We start from the raw sequence: 9,905 nt of genomic DNA on the forward strand, positions 1-9,905 counted from the left end.
ATTTTTCACCCTTTAACTTGACAAAGCTGCTCCTAAATTGAATAAGAAAAAGCAAAGGGCAAAAAAGAACCATGATAATTTTGAAAAAGAATGAAAAGGGACGTTACCCCTACCAGACAGAAAATTCATTATAAAGCTGCAGTCATTAAAAGAGGATAGCAGCGGGACAGAGAGGGAGAGACAGGACAAACCGAGGAGAACACGGGCCCAGAAATAAATGCATGTCGCCACAGAAGCCTGGGATATGACACATGTTAGTGTCACACATCACTGAGAGACAAGGGGTTATTTAATAAGTTGTGGCAGAACAATTGGCTTTCTATTTGGAAATTAGAACAAAGTAGATTCTGGAGTGATTAAGGAACTAAACAAGCAAATAAAAAAATCCTTTCAAATCTTAGAAGAAAATGTATTTATGACGTCTTGGTAGGGAAAGTTTTCATAAACAAGACGAAAAATATATACAACCATAAAAAAATACTGAAATATTGACTACATTAATATTAAAAAAGATCTGTATAACAGAAGACACAATAAACCAAGTTAAAAGATGATATATATAATTGAAAAAAGGACTGGTTTACAGTATTTATATCTGTTTTTAACTGCCACTAATTTTTAAAAGACAATTTAATGGAAACACTTTTAATGTTTAAAATAAAATCTAAATGTTGAAAGATATGAGTAGTCAATTTCCAAAAGAGAAAATTTATCTGTCCAGTATATACATATGAAATATATTCAGCTTTACTAAATGAATATGCAATTAAAATGATGATACTCTCCAACTGGCTCCATGAAAACTAAAAATAACTCTGATAATACAAAGTGTGATTCATAAGGATGAAGGGGAAATGAAGCTGTTACATGCTTTGACTGGGTATGTGCACTTGGTCTAACTACTTTGAGGACAATTTGACAATATCCAATAAAGCTGAAAATGTATGTGTTGCACAAGCTACTAGGTCCATTTTTAGAAATATACCTAGAGAAATTCTGATATATGCACATAAAATTGTGTATAAGCATTTTTATTGCAGCTTTGCTTCTGATTGTAAAAAATGAGAAATAATTTAAATGTCCAACAATAGTAGAATGCATAGTAAGTAATGGTAGTATATGCATTATATATTATTAAATTCATCATAACAGTAAATTCTAAAAATATACTTGTGAATTAAAACAAAAACAATGGACAAAGCCATATACTGATTAGAATATTAATTATGCTAATTATTATAATAATACAAAATATTATTTATAAGTATAAGCATATCTGCTAAAACTATAAGACGTATACATGGAAAAACTACATATGTTTTGCAGTAGATGGCAGAAATGGCCACAGTTTTCCATTCCCTCCTAGAAATCCATTTTCTCTTACAATATGGCTTTACCGTCTCTTCTACCAAGAAGCAAAATTCGTCTTCCCATACCTTCAATCTGGTGTCTTTGTGACACTCATTCTCACCAACAGAATGCAGTGGAAGCAATATTTTGCCAGAGGCCCCACACACTTCTGTTCTACTCTCCCTCTTAGAACCTGCTACTCCCTTGTAAATAAGCCTGGGCTAGGCTGTTGAGTGATGAACAACCCATGGCCCAGTCAACCCCACCACCCCATCCTACAGTCAGCTAGCCACCAGACACACGATTCAGCCCATACTAAGACAAGCCGGCATCCAGCTGACCTGCAACTGACCAAAGACACATGAACAAATCCAGCTGAGATCAGCCCTGCCTACCTCCTCGGTGGAACCACCCGGTGGACCTGGACACTCTTAACCAATAATAAATGGTTGTTGTTTTAAGTCACCAAGTCTTCGGGGTGATAAAAAAACAACAACACAGAAATAGAGGAGTGATGCATACACCATCTTCAGAACAATGACCATTTAAGGAGAGAGAAAAGGGAGGAGTATCAAAAAGAGTATCAAGGGGAGGGAGGCACCTTAACGTTTCACAGTAAAATTTTCTTAAGGATTTTGAATTACTCAAAGCCTGTGTTCAATCTGGACTATAATAACCTGGGTGTCCATTATATTATTTATAGAATTATTCTGAACACCTGAAATGCTGCCTATTTGTTTAAAGAAGTAGGCCACCCCTCTTTCCACTTCTGTTATATTCATACGAATATGGTAGAAGTAGACATAACTACAGGATTTCCTTCATCATTTGGAGCTCATGAAGACCAGCGACACAGAAACTGGGAAATAGTAGACCTTGACTTATGTAACTGACCTCATGCACCACAGTGACTCAGAGTGACCAAATATTACGGTCACACCTCATTCTGCGGTAGCACATAAACAAGTGTAAGAGAAAAATATCAAACCCTTAATTAATCAAAACTCAAGAAACAAATTTTCTTTCATGGAAAAGTCTATTTTGGGGAGCAAACAAAAACAAACTGTAATCAAAGGTATACTTTGACTTACAGGTTAAGTCCTAGGGTCAGCAATGTGTCAAGCTAATCTGCTCATGTTCAATATTAAGTGGGAGAGTGGATGTTCAGTTTTGAGAAATATCTTTTTCTTTTAATCCTCATCTGATGATATTTTTCTATTTATCATCGGAAAGAGTGGGAGGGAGGGAGGGAGAGAGAGAGGGAGAGAGAGAAACATCGATGTGAGAGAGAATTGCAACCAAGGTACATGCCCTTGACTGGAATCGAACCCACAGCTCTTTGGTCTGCAGACCTACACTCTAACTGCTGAGCCAAACCAGTCAGGGCAAGAAATATCTATCTTTTAACTTTAAATTAATTTTATTTAAAAACCATATTCAGCTGGCCAGTGTGGCTGAGTGGACTGAGCGTCGTCCCATGGACGGCGAGGTCCCGGTTCAGTTGCCGGTCAGGGCACAGGCCTGGGTTGCGGGCTCGATCCCGAGTGGGCAGTGTGCAGGAGGCAGCCGATCCATGTTTCTCTCTCACATCAGTGTTTCTCTCTCTCCCTTCCTCTCTCTCTAAAAAATCAATGAAATAGATTTTATCAAAAACATATTCAAATAGGCCAAACAACACTCAAGCCTGCGAGGGCTGCGATCTTGTTAAAGAACTTAATAGTCCGCACGGACTAATACTTTTTGCTGAGTCAGCGCAAGAGATCAGTCCTCTTCAGGCAGCGACACCATCACTAGCAAGCATCTCACAGCCCCGTCAAGGGTATCAGAGAGCCACCGCCCTGCCTCCAGGAGCTCACAGTGTCGCTGCAGAGAAACGAAATATCCAGAACAAACACCAGGTCCACACATCTATCACAACAAAAGCAATTACTGCTATAAGTCGTTGCATTGTAACAAATGGGCCATAGGAGTATCTGGGCAAATAAACACTACATCAATTTTCAACCAGACATACCAAAAAAAGAGAAGGAGGTTGTATTTGCTTTTTGTTTACTCATGCTTCAACTGAATTTAATTAAAAGAGGAAAACATAATTCCAAACCAAATGTACCGTAAAGTTTACTGTTCCAGTCCTGGAATTTCTCCGTGGTTCTACCTCCAGGTGTCAAGTTCAGTAGTTTTGACTGCCAAAACTATGTGCAAATTCAGGCAGCAAGTAGACAGCCCCCCACCCTGCCTCAGGATCCAGACTGATGAGCTCATTCAGGTTCATTCTGGAATCTCCAGTTTCAATGCAGGGACGTGATGGAGGCAGCTCTCTGCAGCTCCCACGGAATCGTTCATGTGAGATTAGTCAGGGCCAGAGTTCCTCAAATGAGAATGCATGGACAACTCGGAATTTTCTTCTACACTGTGGACGGATGTCTTCGTCCGACTTAAAGGCATTTTCCACGTAAATGTCAAAGGGGCGGGGAAGTGGCAGGGCAGTGTCAGGATCATGAATGAAGCTCTGTCCTCCACTTAGAACATGAAGCAAGACAACAGGCAATCCCAGATCACAGTCCATCTCCAGGTCTTGCCTGCTGTTTCTAGGTAGGTATCATCTTCCTCTTAGATATGAAGACTGGGTGGCATTTTTCTAAAGGATAGAGGTTATGGTTTTTGATGTATTCACAGAGTTTCCAAATATTTCCTTCACAGCCGCAGTTGTTATAGACACAGGCACCCTGCAGAGGGCTAGCCAGCTGGTAGTGGGCGGCTCTGGGCAGCCAGGAGACATCCCCCTCCCTGGTGGCTTGGACCAGGACACTGGCCTGAGGTGGACCAGCCCTGTGGGCGGGCTTTGGAAAAGCAGCTGGCGTGCAGCAGTCTGCTTGTGTTCTCTGGGCAGAGAAACAGTTTCGTCAAAGACTGAGATAAAATGGATTTCTAGTTGGCCTTCATTTTGCCAAAATAATAATGATAATAATAATAATAACAACAACTGTGCATTCCATCTAGCAATGCTGCTTTTATTGAAATAGAATTGCTTATTTCAAATAATAATAATAATAATAACTGTGCATTCCATCTAGTAATGCTGCTTTTATTGAAATAGAATTGCTTATTTAAATTTTGCTACAATTTCACTCCGATATTTAAAAAACTCACACTCTAAGAGGTCGTGGGAATAGGAATTGTAAAGAATCCATGCTAAATCAGACATCTCCAAAAATCCCACACTCCCAGTGAAACCTGTTGAAAAAATTCCATTAATTTTTATGTCAAGGAATTTCTAAGAAGCCCGTGTCCCTGATTTTGATCATATCTTTCACCCTAAACTCCACAGTCAAATTAAATGAAGGACCAAGTCTGTACCTAAAACTACGGGGAAAAGAGAAGCACGTAATAACCAATCTCCCTGCCATTTACAGCCAGGAACACAAAGGCTTCCTTTACATGAAAAACAAGAGAAAGCAGCCCTGGCCAGTTTGGCTCAGCGGTTAGAGCGTCGGCCTGCGGTCCAGAGAGACCCAGGTTCGGTTCCCGCTATGGGCATGTACCTCAGTTGCAGTTTGTCCCCGGCCCTGGTTGGTCGTGCGGGTGGCAGCCACTCGATGTGTCCCTTTTGTCGATGTTTCTCTCTCTCTCTCCCCCTTCCTCCCACTCTATCTGAACAAAAAATGGGAAAATGTCCTCGGGTGAGGATAAAAAACAACAACAACAACAGAAAGCAGAGCCAACATCATTCCAGGTAGCAAGAGATGAGAAAAGGCATTTGTAGCCAAAAGACAACGTTAGGAGAGGGGATTTTAAGAGGCTGATGTAAGGTGAACAGACAAAATGAAGCGGAAAGTGTTTAACTCCGAAGTGAGTCAAGTCATGTGCGAACCAGGCCAGCAGAATAAATCAAGCCTGCATGTGGCTGAAAATGAATCAATTTCATTTATAAACAGAGCGATAAGGCTAACCCTTTACATGTACTTCTCTATTAGAGATATTATATGCCCCTTTTTCCTTCTGCTGCTTCTACTGCCCGTAAGTGACTGTGGTACAGTTTGTTAGCAGCTTTTTATGCTTAATTGCTAATAAAGAATGACCTCAGAGCTTCAGAAATAGTATAGCAGAAAGTCAAAACGGCAGAGTGAACCAAAGAGCAAAATCACCTATCCCAATATTTGAGAAAACAAAACCAAAAATATATAATAATGTTAAAATGTAAATAGTGCTTAATATGTTCCAGCCATTATTCTAAGGTATTTACATATATTAATTCATTTAATAATATATCTTTATGAAAAACAATATGATTATTATCCCCATTTTACAGGTGTGAAAACTGAAGCACAGATCATTGCTAGTAATTGGTAGACCTGAGATTTGGTCCTAAATAGCCTAAATCCAGAGCTTGAGTCTCTTTCTTTTTCTATGACAGTTGACATCCAACATTATATTAGTTTCAAGTGTACAGCATAGTGGTTAAACATTTATATCACTTACAAAGTGATGTGCCCACATAAGTCTAGTACACACCTGATACCATACACAGTTAGAACAACATTATTGACTATATTCCCTATGCTGTACTTCACATTCCCATGCTATTTTGTAACTACAAATTTGTACTTCTTAATCCCTTCACCTTTTCCATGTAGCCACCAACCCCCACCACCACCACCACCTGGCAATCAACAGTTTATTTTTTCTACCTGTGAGTTTATTTGTTTTGTTTGTTTATTTTCTTTTTTAGTTTCCACACGAAATTGAAATCAGATGACATTTGTCTTTCTCTGTCTGACTTATTTCACTTAGCATAATACCCTCTAGATCAGTGGTTCTCAACCTTCCTAATGCCGCGACCCTTTAATACAGTTCCTCATGTTGTGGTGACCCTCAACCATAAAATTATTTTTGTTGCTACTTCATAACTGTAATTTTGCTACTGTTATGAATTGCCATTGGAAATATGTGTTTTCCGATGGTCTTAGGCGACCCCTGTGAAAGGGTCGTTTGACTCCCAAAAGGGTCGCGACCCACTGCTTTAGGTCTACCCATGTTATCACAAATAGTAATATTTCCTTCTTTTTTAGGGCCAAGTAATATCCCATTGTATACATGGACCTCACCTTCTTTATCCAACCATCTATCAGTGGACACTTGGGTCTTGTTTCCTTATCCATTTAGCTGCCCTGTGTCTTTTGATTGGAGCATTTAATCCATTTACATCTAAAGTTATTGATAGGTATATAGTTATTGACATATTATTATTCATATCTTTTAATTTCTTCTTCTTAAATAAGTCCCTTTAAGATTTCTTGTAATACTGTTTTGGTGGTGATGAACTTCTTTAGCTTCTTCTTGTTTGGGAAGCTTTTTATCTTTTTTTCCACTCTAAATGATAGCTTTGTTGGGTAATCCTGATTGTAGGCCCTTGCTTTTCATCCCTTGAAATATATTATGCCAGTCCCTTGTGGCCTGAAATATTTCTGTTGAGAAATCAACTGACAGTCTTATGGAAGCTCCCTTGTACATAACTAACAGCTTTCTTCTTTCTGCTTTTAAGATTCCCTTTTTGTCTTTAATCTTTGGCATTTTAATTATGTTTTGGTTTGGGCATCTCTGGGTTCATCTTGTTTGGAACTCTGCTTCCTGGATTTGTATGTGGTTTCTTCCTTATATCCTTAGTTACAAGAGTTCTGTTGAGCTAGTCTTCAGGTGGTCTCAAGGGTGGCTGTTCCCTTGGTTGAAATTTTGATGTGGTCATGGGAGGGGATGAGCACAGCATTTACCTACTCCATCTCATGGGAGCTCCAGAGCGTGTGTCTTTAACCACCATACTTTACTTCTCTCAAATAGACAAAGTAGGTAATAAGCAATGTGAAAGGCAAGAATAATAAAGGCTCTTAGTTACCAAACAAGGAAAAAGTCTAAGCTTATGCCATAAACTTTAAAAAGAGACATCTAAAAGGGGGAGGGGGGTGATTGAGAGAGCCTACTAATCCTATTCCCTCCTACCAGAAACAATATGAAATTAACATTTTGAGTCCAACAAGTCCATAAAATTATTGCTGACTCCCCCCTCTACCAAATTTGGAGATAAGTGAAATGATGGAGTGCCGAGGCAATGTCAGGATGAGTAACACTCCAGACTTTGCCATTTTTCAGGACTCCATTAAGAATAGAAAAATTGGCTCTTAGCCGCACCTACTGTGAGGATGAAGAACATTCTCAGCAATCCGACTGTCGACATCTCAGAAAATGTCGACATCACTCTGAAAGGACGCAGTTATTGTGAAAGGCCCCAGAGGCACCCTGCGGAGGGACTTCAACCACATCAATGTAGAACTCGGTCTCCTTGGAAAGAAAAAGAAGAGGCTCCGGGTTGACAAATGGTGGGGAAATAGAAAGGGACTGGCCACCGTTCGCACTATCTGCAGTCATGTGCAGAACATGATCAAGGGTATTACACTGGGCTTCCGTTACAAGATGAGGTCTGTGTACGCTCACTTCCCCATCAACGTCGTTATTCAGGAGAATGGTTCCCTTGTTGAAATCAGAAATTTCTTGGGCGAAAAATACATCCGTAGAGTTCAGATGAGGTCAGATGTTGCTTGTTCAGTATCTCAAGCCCAGAAAGATGAGTTGATTCTTGAAGGAAATGACACTGAACTTGTATCAAATTCAGCTGCTTTGATTCAGCAAGCCACAACAGTTAAAAACAAGGATATCAGAAAATCTTTGGATGGTATCTAAGTTTCTGAAAAGGAACCTTTCAGTAGGCTGATGAATAAGATCTAAGTTGTGCAGCTATAGAAACACCAAGATGCTGGATGATTTTCACACTTACTTGCGGTATTTTAAAGAGGCAGTTGAAGCCTCATATTGATTTGGGAAAGAACAAAAAAAGAATAGAAAAAATGAACTAAAGCCTGAGAGAATCTGTATAAGAATAAAATACACTCCTAACCACTTCGATTGACCTCCGGTATAGACTATTTAACAGAATCTCAGAGGAGAGAACAGAGCTCAGATCTTGCAATAAAAATGGCATGTAGCACCAATCACAATAAGCAGCCCACAGCCTGGAAGAGAACCGAATCGCGGATAAGGTAGAAAACATCCGGAAGAATGTACCTGCATCAGAGCAAACTGAAGTTCTGTGCACGTTAAAAGTGAGCTAGATAAAAACGAATGGCATGGCAATGGCAAACACACACACAGAGGATAAAATAATACAATGAAAAAAGAATTTGTAGAGTTAAGAAAACTGAGCACCAAAACCACACCACTGGAGTAAGTGGTCTGTAAACTCTGACCCCTAGGGACAAATCCAGGGCATCACCTATTTGAATAAAGCTTTCCTGAAACACCGTCACATCCATTTGTTTGTGTGTGATCTGTGGTTGCTCTGCACTGCAATAGCAGTGTTGAGTAGCTGCAACAGAAACCATACAGCCCACAAAGTCCCAAATATTTACCAAGGGGTCCTTTACAGAAGAAGGTTGCCAATACCTGCCCCAAAGAATGAACGCATTACAAACAAGCTAGCCCTCCAGTCCTGAGCAACTCTACCCCACCTCTGTGCTGCTGCTTTCCAGTTACACCCTGAAGGCAAATGTGCACGCGTGTAATGCAGTGTGAGTGGGTGGGCTACACTCTGGCCCGCCCCCAACCAGGCCCCTGTCAACTGCCTCAAAAAATGTATTCTTTTTACCATCAGCTTAAACCAAGCAGCTTTGATAGTATACAAGAACAGCTACCGTTTACTTAGCGCTGCATGTCAGGTACTATTGTGCTTTTATAAGAATGCAGTCGCGCGCCGCATTATGACGCGTGGGCCCACAACAGACTGCATATACAGTGGTGGTCCCATAAGAAGATAAGGGAGCTGAAAGATTCCTGTTGCCAAGTGATGTCATAGCATAACACGATCCTATTTTGTTGTTGTTGTTGTTGTTGTTCAGATAGAGTGGGAGGTAGAGAGAGGAAGAGAGAGAGAGAGAGAAACATCGATGTGAAAGGGACACATCGAGTGGCTGCCACCCACACGACCCAACCAGGGCCGGGGACAAACTGCAACCAAGGTACATGCCCTTAGTGGGAACCAAACCTGGGTCTCTCTGGACCACAGGCCAATGCTCTAATCACTGAGCCAAACCGGCCAGGGCCGATTCTATTTTTTTAAATAAATTTAGTGTAGCCTAAATGTACAGTGTTCATAAAGTTCACAGCAGCGAACAGAAATGCCCTAGGTCTTCCCCTTCACTCACCACTCGCTCACTGACTCCCCCAGAGCAACTTCTGGAAGCTCCATTCATGGTAAGTGCCCTGTACAGGTCTATAATTTTGTATCTTTTCTTCCATATTTTACTGGACCTATGATTAGATGCCCACAGGATTCAGTACAGTAACACGCTGTACAGGTTTGCAGTTGAGCAACAGGCCAGACCACGTAACCTAGGTGTGCCGTAGGCTATCCCATCTAGGCTTGCGCAAGCGCACTCGGTGATGCTGGAACATCACCTGACGACACAGTTCTTAGAATGTCTCTCTGTCATTAAGTGACACGTGACTGT

General features: G+C 40.6%; 2 pseudogenes; one reads left to right on the top strand and one right to left on the bottom strand.

Annotated features, from left to right (window-relative positions):
- Positions 1 to 3,467: 3,467 nt before the first annotated feature.
- LOC118636986 lies at positions 3,468 to 4,555 on the bottom strand (annotated as a pseudogene).
- Positions 4,556 to 5,172: 617 nt separating this feature from the next.
- Positions 5,173 to 8,144, top strand: LOC118636987 (annotated as a pseudogene).
- Positions 8,145 to 9,905: the final 1,761 nt, after the last annotated feature.

Source organism: Molossus molossus, unplaced genomic scaffold, assembly GCF_014108415.1.
Source record: "Molossus molossus isolate mMolMol1 unplaced genomic scaffold, mMolMol1.p scaffold_m16_p_20, whole genome shotgun sequence".
Lineage (NCBI taxonomy): Eukaryota > Metazoa > Chordata > Mammalia > Chiroptera > Molossidae > Molossus > Molossus molossus.